Below are 14,916 nucleotides of genomic sequence, written 5' to 3'. Positions count from 1 at the left end.
GCTCCATGGTAATCTGAGCCTCTACAAACAGACCTGAGTAAACGCTGAGAACAAAACACACACATCTTAATGAGACTTCACCAACTGTGCCATCAGATATTCTCTGCTCCTATCTCTTCGTTTCACAATGCAGTTGTCTGTGTGCGGCAGGGAAGGGAGTTGCTAGGGAAGGGATCATTTCCTGCCACGCACTCACACAGACACGCATGCACTACCCCCCAGGATACTGAGGATAGGTGACTAAGTAAATAAACTTTAACTTTGTTTTGCACAGTTAATCTTTAGAGCACCAGCGCACACCACGCTGACCATTAACTGCTGCCCTTTAATGGAGTTGGAGCAGCAGTGGAAAACTATTTCCTGTACTTTTACGTAGTAAATCGAGTATAGTTGGTTGTACCTGGCCGAGCCGTTTGGCCGGTTTCACAAACGGTCCATTGGCTCGAGAGATTTTGAACATTGAGCTCCAAGTCGATGTTTTCTCTTAAGCTTATGCATGCTAATCATCATAATTGTAGTCTTTGCATATTTAACAACAATAATAATCACTTAAATTACTTTTAAAATCACTTTTAGTAAAATGATTCAGTCTGAGGTAGTGCTGTATCCCCTGTCCCCACTTGCGTGTCATTTACTAATGCAAAAAAAGCCAACAAAGGCTCCTGAGCAATAAACAGTAGTTGAAAAAACTGTTTAAATGAAGCAGATTAATTTATTTTGTTATGTATAATTCAAAAACTAGGTGATATGCATGGTGTATATAGTAATTGGTGACAATTGTGGAGTTCCTCAAGGCTCTGGCCAAGGTCCTCTTATTTTACCCTGAATCTTTTGAGTAATTGACATACTAAGACTAATACTAAGCTTATGCCAGATGTATGCAGATGCACCTGTAGCAGTGAAACATACCAGATAGGCGTAAATGACTAAATGATCACTGAGCGTGAGGTCAAATACTTACATTCAATGGACTTTTTTGTTTTTTTTTTCTCAAAGATTCAATGGACTTTAATAACAAGTGCAAAATCCTGTTGCCTCCCAACCTCCCAACCTGTCACTAAAATAAATAATATGCCTTGGTAAAATCAACTGAGAGAAAATCAGGTAAAGCTGGAGCAAGAAACTGGGCAGAGTACGGGTAAAAGAATGCTCAGTGAGGAATGAGAGGTTGAGGGGACGAGATGGGCAGAGAAATGTGAGAGCTGAAAAGAGAACTGAGGACGAGAGAGCCTATCTGGCATGTTGTGTCGTCTCACTGTGACAGGTGAATTATTTATGAGGTGAGGTGTGTGTGTACATAGTGGATAGCTGTATCTCTGCAAACCATAGCAAAACCCAGGACTGACTTTACAGCTGAAAAGACTGGAGGAGAGCCATTCACATTCACTAAAGGGAAGCCAAGCTAGCTAAAATAAGTACAAAGATGCAAGTATTTTAGACTAAAAAAAAAGGTGCGAATCCAAACCTTTGACCAACCAGCAAACTCCGGCCCAACACGCACTCACAAATGCTTTCACCGAGGGATGAGCCTGCACGGTAGACCAGTTTACTAAGCACGTTTTAAGCCGCTCACAGGCAAAATCCAACAACAGGCTTTCGCAGGCCAAATGCTGCGAGTACACACGCAAGGAAACACACAAACACAGCGAGATCCAATCAACTGCAAACTGCTTTCACTAAGACAAAGAAAGATAAAAGAAAAAAACTAAACAAACTAACGCCAACGGCATACAGATAAGTACGTGGATCGTCAAAGTCAGTGACCAAAGTAGGGAGGTGACGTACAAGCTAACTGTCCTTCCTTCAGGTCATCCAAACTGCTGCTGGGACATGCCTACTAAAACTGTGTTTATACAACATAAAGAGTTCATGAGGGGGGAAAAGAACACAAGACAAAAGCAAAACCATCAACCAGTACAGGGTTTTAGCAAACCAAGCTCATGGACTCACTTTCTCTGTAACTGCACCAACTCCACTGCGTACCCTAAAAACTGTCAGCATGAAAAGGCTGATAACTCAGTTTGGACGGAAGTAAGCACATTCAGACTCTGACATCTTGCCACAATAAATAGCTCCGCAATGTCACGGTGTCACAGAGTTCCTGAATCGTATTTCATTCTCACACTGGCACCTGCAGCAACACAAATGTGCCAAAGCAGCCCCGTTGGGTATTTGCTACATAGCTCAGTCTTCCCCTGCAACAAGAAAAACAGAAACATCGACCCACCAACACATAAACATATCTACTCGCCGCTGAAATATTAGTCATCCCATCTACATGTACAACATAGATTGAGAAAGGAATAAAACGAATCCAGCAAGAAACATGGTACAACTTTAACTCATCTTTCTTATGTCCAACATACAATTTTATTACAATGGATAAACGTGGCCATATGTCCATTGAGTCAACCGGATATCTGACCATGACAAGAAGAATGAGAGAGACACAGAGGAAGAGAGGCTGATGCATCTGCCAGTGAGAGACATAAAAGAGACTTCCAAATTGTTAAAATCTGTCCCTCCTACTGAGACCCTCCTGCTCAACCACTCTGTCCTGCAGTGCAGTACGATTGTAAATGTCAGAAACGGCTTCAAATTCCTCTCTTTTTGATAAACATATCTGCAAAGGACGTTGAATTTGATTTTTCAGAGTTGAAATGATCACAAAAGGCACCCGAAGATCAAGCAACAGTCAAGGGAGGACATTTCTTAAAAGCATCCGGGGAGCATTTGAGAGCAATCTTTCCTCCCGGCTGTCTGAACAATGTCTTTCGTGTGATCAGTCACCGCTGCTCTCGTCTCCAACGACTTGAGTCTAGCATTTCATATAGGGGTAGAAGTTTTCAAGGCAGATTATATTAAGCATTAAACTATTCCCACAGCTGGCAGTGCTGCTCTTTCTTAGCCTTGGACCTATCACCTCCTTTTCTTTCCTCCTGTGTCTGTTAGGTTAGAGCCCATTGTTGCTCGGGCCATTGGGATGAATGTGATGGTGACACCGCTGCTCTTTTCACTTTCAATCAAGTCTAAAAGGGCTCACGCACAGTTCACGGTCCCTCTGTCTGGCACCCCTCCTCTCAATCTTAGCCAGTTTTCCACATAAAAACATCCATCGCTACAGGGGCTTAATTATCTGGCTAAGTTAGCAGTTTTTGGCATTCACACCTCAGTAAAGTCAACATGGCCAATCCTGGCAGATTACATGACACTCGGTTAGACCTCTGTGTTTGCCGGACCATCCTTCAAGTGCCTTCTGATTGGCTCAAGTGATTCACATTTGGACGACAAGAAGCAGCTCACAGAAACGTCCGGCAACAAGGTTTTTTTTTTTTTTTAAAACAAGGTGAAAACAAGGGAGGGCAACTCAGGAAACGACGGGAGGGGTAACTGCCACAGGACATGTTAATCAGTGAGCTTCAGTTGGACTGCTATGGAGATTGTCGACTTTAGACAGGGGCGGGGACGTTTTTCACTGTTTTTAGTGTTCTATTGTATCCAGGCTACTTAGCCCTTTAATGTGCCATACAGCACAGATAGAGGAGGGATAACGACCTCGTCCTGTCCTCTGCTGGCCCACTTTAAAAGTCAAAATACATGCAAACTGAGATGATTGTGAAAAATCTTAATATTCAAAATCCATCAGGGAAAAAAAAACTAGACTAGGAGTACCGTGGCATAACCTGTCCAGTACATTTTCTTTTGTGCTCGTCTGTGTGTGTCAAAGTTGAGGTAGACGCTGCGTCTTCAGCCGATGCGGCTGCTCGGGGCACTTGATACTGAAAAAAGATGCTGCATCAGACGGCCCCGCAAGAACACACAAACACACTCAAACGCACAATCACGGCGAACAAAACAACCTTTTCACAACCCGTCTGCTTTTGTTCTTAATGCCACAGCGAGCATAAAAGAAGAAACGGTGAAAACTAGTCAGAGATATTCACAGTAGATATCGCTAATCTCTCACCCTCTCACACACATTTGAATCTGTAAAACAGATGAATTTCTAACAAAGATGATCAGAGTAAACTGGGAGTGTTGCCAAATACAATGAACGATCTGGCTTAATCCTTAGGGGGAGGGAAAAAAAGAAAAGAAAAAAGTCACATGACCCTGTGGTGTGTCTGTGTGTATATTTTGATGCAGGTAAGCAAGCCTGCCAGCCCTGAAAATACACACACTCAGTCCACCACTGACATCGATGCGAGTGTGCTATTTGCGGTTATTAACACTCTTCGTGATTAATATATTTATAGATAAACCAGTGTGCATTCAAATCCCAGATAAAATCCACATTTTGATGTGTGTAGTCAAACAGGAAACGCAGTGAACTGCTGCGTTTTTTTCATGTCACTTGTCAAGTAAGAGAATTAAAACTGCACATAGATTTGCTTTTAATCTTTGTTTTTGTGTGCGTGTGTTCACAATTCTGTAAACAGGGTGATAGATTTGAGTGAAACACCAGCGAGGATCTCGGACACACCGGAGAGATAACCGTTGTACATCTTTCTATTATAATTTACCCCCCCCAAACCTCCATTTGTGGCTGCCAAGTACATATACACATAATTCACCCTGCCTCCCTCCGCGTTGTACGCCATCTGTCACTCGGTGGCAACCCCGCCTACACACGGGACCAACAGCCAATCATGAAGTTTGGAGGTCCCCACACTCATAGGCCATTAACCTCTAATCAGGTGGGGAGAGGAGCGCCGGGCGGAGAGCCAGGGAGTGCATGCACACTCACGCGCACACCAACAAAGCAGTCTTGTTCAACCATGCGCAGCCAGAGAGGCAGACCCGCCTACCCCTCCCACGGGACTCTAAAGTTGTGGACGAGACCATCTTCGATTGCATCCATCCGCTTTCCTCACTACATTCTGTCTTCGCTACACTCAGTTAAAACCCACTCCTTCATTTATGTTCACACGCGAGACTGAGACTCAAACTATATAGATTTGGAGTAAGTCCGGAAAAACTAACGCGTCTTATTTATGTTTTCTACTTTTTGATCCAATGACCCGCTCAGGAGTTCAGTAGAACAGTCGAACGCCTTGTTTCAACTCGTTTCCCGCTACGTGAGTCTCCAATCTTAGCTAGCACAGCAAGACAAAGTAGCAGGCGTTTCACAAAGGAAATGATTTCAGCTGTTTGAATGTGCAGTGAAGTTAAACAGGCTAGAAATATTGTCCATTGAAAAATAGGGCAAGAGGAACATTAGCATAATTAGCATTAGCGGGGCTGTACTGTGATGAAGACCGGGGGGCATGTTTTGTATCTCACGCAGATTGATTAAGGGCAACAATGGAGTACTGAGCTTCTAATGTCTAATAAAACCAAAGTATACAAGAAAATGCATCTGTAGTTTCTTTCTTTCCATCCATACATCCCTACATCCATCATGCAGTTCAAACGTTGCAGGAGACTCAGCCAGCAGTCATCAGATTAGAGGTAGCGACATGTTGGCTTGTACAGCAACATCTACATCCCTACTCTGATTTAAATGACCAACAGACCGTTGTAGTTCCTCGGCTGAACGATTGAATCGGCCTCTATCTTCATTGACCTCCATGTTAAAATGTCCAACTTTAAAGCAGAGATAAACATATTTATAGCCTGAAAATGGGTTTCAAAACCAGCCTTTTCTCATTATTATATACAGTCTATGTAACAGACTAGTACAGGCCTGGCTGACAAGCGGCTGATGATCCATTCGTTTGAATAAGGTGTGTTGGAGCAGGGTAACGGTAACACCTCACACATGTAGGGCAGCAGCCCCCAAGTATCTGTACTCGGGAGCATTGGTCTATATTTGTAGAGGTACTTTATTCATGTATTTTCTGCCTCCGTCGAGTTGAAGGGTAAAGTAACATCTTTGGTCGACACCAACCAGGAGCTGCAGCTGCTGCACACGCCACCTTGACCTCAAGCTTTATGTTTATTGAGTGTTTCATCAAATCAGTGTAAATCTGCTGCGGCAGGAAAGAGGCCTCGAACTCTGCGACCATTTCTAATCATGGTTTTTCATGGTTGGGTTATTTGCAAAGAATTAGATTGAATAAAACCATTCATAATTTAGCAAGACCACCACATTAATGCATGCAGTATTGTTTAAAAAAAAAAGAAAAGAAAAGAAAAAAGGTACTAGTACTAGGCCACCCCAGCATATGAGCGGTCCATTGTGGTGTGAACACTTCTTATGTGTTTCTTCATTAGTTTTTGATGACACATTGCCATTTGTTCTTTTTCAAAATCAAAGAACTGCATCTCAGCAGAAACATGCCCTTCAGAAAACCCCCCAAAACAAACTTTCTGCCACCTTTTTCCCCCGAACTACTAATCTCACTTCCTCTTTTCCCGAAAGTAGTCGAAGATTCATCCTGCTCCAGCAGTCAGCACATCCCTCACAGCCTGTGGCCCTTCCCATCTCCCATCTGCTCTGACAGCTCCAAGGTTAACACAACACCCCCTTCTCTCTCCTCTCTCTCACACACACAGACAAATACCAACTTGGCCCTGTATTTAATCGGCTATCCATCTCTGCACAGCAGACATGAATATGCACACGCACACAAGTACAGCCACTCCTCTTCTTCATCCATCCGTCTATCCATGCTGATGTGATAACATCTGATTCATTCATTTGTAATTTCTCAGCCCTTTCCCCTGTCTCAAATATGCAACACACACACACACACACAAACACGCACACGCGCACGCGCACGCACACGCACACACACACACACACATACGCACACACACACACACAAAAGAAATCCTTTCCAGCCACGGGACTCATTTGTCATGATTACATTGAATTGATTCTCTGATTTGCTCCATTCTTTGGGAAAGGGGAAGGAGAGAGGGAGGAGACAGCAAAGAGAGAGGGGGGGGTGGGAGACAAAGTTTTAATCAACTTCTTTTCAGCTGATGTGTCACTGTGAAAACAACGCAAAGTGGGTATGGAAAAAAAGGAAAAACGCAAAACCCAGCCGATGTGACAGAGCTGACACAGGTGAAAATCAGCTGACGTTGTCTGCATCGAGTCCCCACTCTGATTGAGCAAAGGGCAACACAACAGAAAGGCCCAGCGAGTAATTCAGAGGAGAAGGGAGCACTTCGAGAAGAAGTGGATAACTGAAGGAAAAGTCTCATCAAAACAAGATAAAGATGCGCCAAGAGCTGCAAGAATATGGACAGACAGAAAGCACAAAGATCCAAATCCTGGTACAGATTCAATCTGAGGTAAAAGCCATATGGGTGTATAGATTTAGATAATATCCTTTATTTGACATGGCCAAAGCTTAGTGAAGGACTTACATATTTCAAATTTCCAAGAGAGCTTGGGAGGTCATATAGTCTGATCTTCTTGCAAAGTATTTTGGTCGACTGAAACCTTTGCGAGTGTGAAAACCACCAGAATGACAGACACTTAAAGGGAGGAAAAGCTGCAATTTTGTTTTCGGGTTTGCAAGAGAATATAGGATCAGAAGCCTAAGAATACCAAGAGTTGAAATATTCACACAGAAACACAAGAAATCCATTGTGAGAAACAGAAAGCAGGAGCTGTGTAGGGTTGAAGCGGGTTTAAAAGGGCCTTGCTACATGTGTGCTCCAGAGAGAAGCTGTCCTTCTCCGGACCGTGTGTGAACCCTCTTCACTCAGAGCTAAATTCAAGATAAGAAGGCTCCTTTTTTTTTGTTCGACCCTGTTCTTGCTGTGTTTTCAGTGTGGGTGCATTATTGTGCTGCAGCCTTGCAAAAGCTACACTTACAAAGAATCGTGGAAAAAGCAATTTATCATTCTGCAAACACAGAGAAAGACTAGCGTCACTCAAACTCCATGTGATAAAGCCCACATTCATTGGAAACACGGGCCTCAACTTTTGAGTTTTTGTGAAGCAAGGTAAAGCAAGCTGCGTAACGCTGCAGAAAAAACTACCGAAGGAAGTCACTCATTCATGTTCGAGGGAAAGTTTGCCACAAGTGCAAATGACAGTAGAGCAGCAGCAAACTATTTGAAGAGTTTGAAAACATAATGTCCTGAGAGACGATGCTGAATGGTTCAAACTAAAACAATTTAATTCCCACAAACAAATCAAGGTACGCAACTATCTCATCATCCAATCAGAGAGGAATGTCTCTCGAGACCAACATAAAGCTGAATTATGGCTAAAGGCTACAAGAAGCATTGTAACAGCCTCCCTCTCCTTATTTGTTGTATTAAAAGTTAATCGGCAAAAGCGGAGTACAATGTAAGCTCATGGTAGTGTGGCAGCTTCTAAGACGGCCTGGCGAGAATGTGCTACATCTCTCAAACAGAACCAGCTATTATTACTGCAAAACCACCAGATAGGTTCTGATGTAAAGAAAACGATGGAAGACCTATGCAAAGACTTAGCTCCCTTTGTTGCTACAAGCAAAAAGCTCTTAACTAGGTTTTAGCCTGTAATAATTGTATTTAATAATAGATTCATTTATAAAACTAATTTCTGTAGGCAACAATATATTTCAGACACAATCGTGTGGGTGAGATGGGTAGAAATCCTTAGTAGTAAGAAGTGTGAGCAGCTGATTGGAGAGGAACCACGAGTCCATCTGTGGCATGAGGAAACAAAAGTTTTAGATTTACCACCGTATACAACTGGAGTCAATCTGTGAAGAGGAGACGCAAATTCATTCTTGCCTTCGCACATAAATAAAAAAAACAACACAAAAGCCCTCCCATCAACTAATGCAGGCGGAACAAATGTTTATTGTATCTACAAAAAGAGATGTTCCCTATTTCTCCAGTTAGTATTGTACACATAATAGCTGATATGCATCTGCTGCATATGTCGATTGTTCCGTGAAATGAGCCATTCGTCTGGAGCGCATGTGTGCATGTTGTCCTGATCATCTTTGTGTTTATATGTTTATCCAGGACTCGTAAGGTTGATGAGTGTGCATGTGTGCGAGCTATGCCTGCAATGTTAATGTGGTTATGCATGCACTTATTTACGGCAAGCCTGACGTCTCTGCCTCTGTTCGTCTTTTGTCTCTTCTTTTTTGGTCCTTCTCGCACTTTGCCCTTTTCTTAAACCAGCTAGGGCCTTAGCCACGGTTTTTGTTTAATACGGGGGCATGCAATGCAAAAGGCACTACCATCTGCCATATGCATACAGCCGTCGTCTTAGGAACAAGGGCTGGCATCACAATGCCTCTCAAGTGTGTGTGTGTGCGTGCGTGCATCCATGCGTGTGTGTGCGCACGCGCGTTTGTTCTTCAAGCGCGGTCTGCAGGGCAAGATAAGTGTGCATTTAAGAGGCTTATATTTCATTTCAGGAACTGAAGGAGACAAAATGGCTCCATTCGGAGTTGGCAAACACAACAGAAGGAATGGCGAGGTAGCAACGAAAACAAAAAGGAAAGAAAATGCTTCCTGTGATGCCGTTTGTATGCACACAGAGAGGAAGGAGGCAGAGAGCCGAACATTTGTAGCTTGGGCACAAACACAACAGAGCACAAAGCTGAACATTGGAAACACAAATCCAGCGTTATTAATTAATGCTTCCTGTTTGGTGCACATCTGAAAGCCAGACACGCGATGAAAGTTACTGCAGTTCAGTGTGGAGGCAGAACTGAAGTAACTTTTAGAAGAAGAAGTGACCCAAGAGGTTCTGAGGAAAAGTGTTTAGCACAAGCACGTAAAATTAGCTTGAATAGACAGAGAATTGAGAGAAAAAAAAGAAACTTCTCGATTTCACAAGTGTGTCATGGCAGAAGCTAGCTATCACAGACGTATTTCTGGCAACTGAAGAAAAAGGGTGTTGAAACGCTTTCTGACTTGCCACTCATTTACAGGCCATAAACCGAGTTAATCTGAACGACTGAGTCACCCCTGAGAGCTCAGCCCTGGGAACAGACGGGATGTTGGTTTACTGGTTAATGTGGCTGCTCATTCACCACAGAAACGGCTCGTGCTGCCGAGGTTCGTATCGGACAAAGGACACTCCAGCCACGGGCTCGGCTCAATCCCCGCCGGCTCTGTCGGCTTCTGACAATCTGAAAATAAACACCGACTGTAGTTTTTAATGTGATGTTTTGGTTCTGCGTCTGCAAGATATTTTCTTGGGCTTTTTTTCTGGGAAAAGTTCTGTCTGAAGGTCATAACATTTGAGGTTTTCCTTGGACCGTCTGCGCATCTGAGTTTAGAAACCTTTCAACCCCCTGATTAGCCTCCGCCCCAACGAGAGCCGATTACTGCTCCTCTTGCACGATCATGCATGAAACATGAAGAATGAAATATAATGAAAACAGCTTGCAAGCCAATACACAAGCAGACGACTCACACATGCCCCTTCCCTTCAAATCTCACACACATACACAATGGCTGGGCAAGGGTGAAACTCTCATTTATCCATTAGTTGAAAAGCAATCACAGATTTGCACTGACACACACACACACACACACACACACACACACATGCACAGAGGAGTTTGGGAGGGGGGACTTCTGGTTGACTTCATAAAGCTCTCATCAAGCCAAGCCACCATATGGGGATGGGGCCCAAAACAGAGGGGGGATTGGATTGTGTGTGAGCATGTGTGTGTATTACAGAGTGCAGCCCCCCATTCCCAAATGCAAAACTAACACAAAGGAAGCATGCATCACCAAATCAGCTTTGTCTTGCATGCATTATGACGCTACTGCTGCCCCATTAAGAAGACCCCTGTAGCAAAAACTCCCCTGAGGTGTGTTAAGTGAGGCATACAAGAGGGACCCCGGTTACCAGAACCTCATTTTCCTATCAACGCAAGCACTCCTGCTCACTTAAGAACTGCATATCTCATCTGTCTCTTCGCCCACCACCTTAACTCCCAGCTCCCTGCAACTTCTTCCTGCACACGCTCTTTGCATGGAGGCCAGCTTGCTGACGTATGCAGACAGTCACATACGTTGAATTTTAATCTGGGCGTGACCTGCTTTTTCTTGGCTTCCCTCCCCTTCTGGTTGCCCCCTCATAGAGACCGCCTTCCAACAGCTAAACACACCCCTTCTCCCCAAGCACCGCCCTCGCCTGCCACCCCCTATAAGGCCAAGGCTGCAAGCCTTCAAGCTGGGGCCTTGCCTGCCATTGTTAGCCCACAATAGGTGAGAGGCGGCTGGCAAGCACGCAGCAGCCGGGAGGCCTTGTGGAGGAGGCCGGGGGAGAGAGATGAGCTGGGAGGAGAAAGGGCGGAGGGAAGAGGACCGGCTTCTCTGCAGGGGCAAATGTGTATAATAAAAGCTATATACTGAAATTAACAAAGAGGCTAGAAATAAAATTACATAAATTAGAAATAAGCATGGAACAATAAAATTCAATTCACTTTATGAGAAAAATAATATAACCGAAAACAGAGGAGCCAATTAACAAACTCAAAAGGACTGAGTGAATGACGCATGCACTGTTCACACAGCCCCTGCAGCTTTATACTGGACACAGGCTGTCTGCTCTATTGAATCTGCCATCTAAAGCTGGGATCAAATGTAACAAAGTGAGCTTTATTTGCCAGCAGAGGTCCATTTCATAAATTTCAAATAGAAGCATATGTTGGGCAGCAGTGCAGAGGTTTACGGTGAAGCTGTGTTTAGATGACACACACACACACACACAAGCTCTGAGCTGGAAACACAGAACTGCCCTCGCATTCATTTCAGTGAGTCCAGAAACTTTTTGTCTCATTAGGCGGATTTCCAATACACCTTTTCTGCTAAACAAAAAGCATTCATTCTGAAACTGTGACGAGGTACAGCTGTGGGGGGCCAGTGTTTCCACTGAACGGTGGTTTGCGAATGAGTGCAATTCTCATGAAATGTTATCCCGTGAGACCTCTTTCCTTAGCGCAACTCTTCAATACTCTCGTCCTGCGAGACTTCCCTTCAAAACCAGAGAAGATCTCAGCGTCGAAGACAACGGATGGAAACATAGTTCTGGACAAATGGCTGCTGCTACCGCTGTTGCGAAAATAGTCAACAGAAGATGAAGGCAGCAAATTATCATCAAATAGGCATTTGGTCTGATCATATGACCGATAAATGTGAAAAAAGGTAAAATACAATCATTTGTCCTAAATCTTTCACTGAAAAGCAAACAGTCAATCAGATGCAGTGATATTTGTGATTTTTAGGATGAGCAGCCCTTTTTTTTCCCACCTTTTCCCTCAAAATGGGGGTAAGTTGAAACTCTTTTTTTTGTATATACTAATTACAATACAATGGTTGTGCTTTTGAATCTCCAGACATAACAATATTATTCAAACTGGTTGGCATTTAATCTGTAAACATCCAAGCAAACCAGTTGGACAGATATGGAGAATGTTGGTGCTGCACACAGCGACTTTGTGCAGTCGAAAGACTAGTCGCACATAGCGACTAGTCTTTCTTAACCGTGTTTAAAATCATCTCCATATACAGTAAATACTTGATTACTAAACCCAAGATGTCTAATTCAAACACTTCCCAGTGGTTTTATCTTGGTGGGCTGGATATGTTTGTAAACTTGAGGATCTGCCCTTCAAAGTAACATTCAGCTGCATGAGTTAGCGTGAGGTTTGGCTGGGCTGCAGGAGTCTGTAATGAACGCAGCATAAGTTGACAAAAGCACAAATTGGATTAAGTAATGACAGTCAAACAATAACAACAACCACAATCAACAGAAGCCATCACTTAAGTTTCAACAGCAGCGTACGAAAACGAAAAACCCAATGACCTGCAGAGTGAGAGAGCCTGCCAACAAAGGTTTGTTTAACTCGGTCAATGACACGCTGTATGCAGACGTGACACACTAAGTAAGTCTTTCGTGCTTTACATCATCTTGTTTTTCATCCACAAGCCATGTTTGAATGGAAAATAAGCACATGTACACACACAATCATCCAATAATGTCAGCTGTCACACACACACACACACACACACACACACACACACACACGCAGCTGTACATGGACACAAACACACACACACACACACACAAACAATGATGGCAATCCAATAATGTCAGCTGTCATGTACATGACCCCACACAGCCATGTGTGTGCATGGACACACACAAAGACGAGTCTTGGGAGCAATCAACTGATAATGTCAACTGTCACACACAAAGCTGCACATGCTTACACACACGCACGCACATACACACATACGGAGGCAGAACAAAGCAGAAGAAGCTGGTAAACAATGCACCACAATGCTTTCTGGCAGAGACTTGGGTTTACAAAAGAAAAAGGTTTCCAGTCACTAGACATTCATTCATTCTCTCCCTCTCTCTCCCTCACACACGCACACATGGCCGGGGTGAGAGTAAGGGAGAGAGACCTTTACAGCATGCACCAGGGGGACACACAATGCCAAGCGGGCCATTCTCTCACCAGCTCTATTCAGTCATTTACTGCTCTTTTTCTCCTCGTCACTCGTCGTCATCAGCGCGCTGCAAAATGAGCCCTTGTCCCAGATGTATTTTCCCCCCATTCTGTCCTCTGCTTGCTTCATTATGAAGATATCGTTTTTTTTTTCCTCCCATAAAGTCATTAATTCAGGACAGATACGGCTGCACTTGCTGACCCAGCTCAGTGTGACACCATAAATACAGATCACCGGCCGTCACGATAGCAGAGTTCACACCGCTGAAGGCGGCTGAAGACTTCACGCCGTGATGCAAGTCCTCCAAGAGTCTCCGGACGGACAATGAGAGTCTAGTAACAGCGGTCCGTGTGCGTGCAGTTTGCACAGAGAGCACGTGCGCTTTCATTTAAACACCGAATGACCTGCATTCATTTCACTGAGCAGTATCATTACACCTACAAAGAAAATGAGGCGATAGAGGATGTCGGAGGCCTAACAGCCAACTCTCGAGGTCCTTTCACGTCTAAACAGCACAGAAGCTAAAAAAAAAAAAAAAAAAAAAAATCCTAAAGCTTGATCTGATCTGACCCCAAGCCAACATTCAGTAGTCAAAAGAATGATGCACCAGTATTTGTCAGCCCTTCTTTACTCGCTGGTATGTTCCCTCTGGCACTGAAAACTGCTATTGTGAAACCTCTTAAAGACGAGCAACCTGAACCTACATTCTTTTACGCCTCAGCGACTTCTTTCAGAAAATCCCTGAAAGACGACTAAAGCCGAGCTTAAATTTACCTGGGCTTTCTTAAAATTGAATGTACAAATAGCTTTATGCATCTTGGAACGCCCGACACAAAAACATCATAACTGAAGGATAAAGACTGCTTTGACTGCACCTTTCACTCTGAGCTTCTTTTTTTTTTGTCATTTGAAGTTTACAGCTCATGTTACACATCCTAGGGACTGGCACTGATTTAAATGACGGAGCTCTAAACTAAGCAACAAGAAGTGCTTTCTGATCCTGCCACAATTTCTCAGATAAGTGTTGCTGTCTCTCTATATTCTTCGTACATGTTTGTCCACATAAAATGTGCTTTAATGACAACATTCTATGTAATTACGCATGATGAATGGAGTCTGATGATCTTCATCTCCTCTAGAAGTTACCAGTGGAGCTGCTGAATGACCTCCATGCAGATACTTTCCACTGATTATACAGCCAAAAAAATAAAAAAACAACACAAATGAACCTCTGGTTCCATCACATCCTACCTGATCAGATAATCCATGGTCGGAAACTGGTTGTGTTGAGAAAATAGTTCAATCAAAAGGTGTTCAGTTTGAATGCCAAACCCGGAGTGTAGAGAAAAGACTTATGTCATGCTGGGTGGTACTTTAAGATTTGTGTCGGTGTTTCATTCATGGTTAATGGAAATGTTAAAGGCTATATTTATGGAAGTCATCCTGAAAATGTGTCCAAAGTCAGGCGTGGTTGACTGACAAAAGAAAGAAACCGAGATGGCAGGATAGACAGTAGATGAACTCCACCAAGCG

The 14,916-nt window shown here is 43.6% G+C and overlaps 1 protein-coding gene across 1 annotated transcript in view; it reads right to left on the bottom strand.

Moving 5' to 3' along the window:
- The window catches only part of zswim5 (zinc finger, SWIM-type containing 5), a 66,842-nt gene that overhangs the window by 21,798 nt on the left and 30,128 nt on the right, over positions 1-14,916 (bottom strand). The gene's annotated exons all lie outside the window — the stretch shown is intronic.

This window comes from Cololabis saira, chromosome 10, assembly GCF_033807715.1.
Source record: "Cololabis saira isolate AMF1-May2022 chromosome 10, fColSai1.1, whole genome shotgun sequence".
NCBI classification, from domain to species: Eukaryota; Metazoa; Chordata; class Actinopteri; order Beloniformes; family Belonidae; genus Cololabis; species Cololabis saira.
Note: the sequence above shows the minus strand (reverse complement) of the source record. Positions and strands in the feature narration are given on the sequence as shown.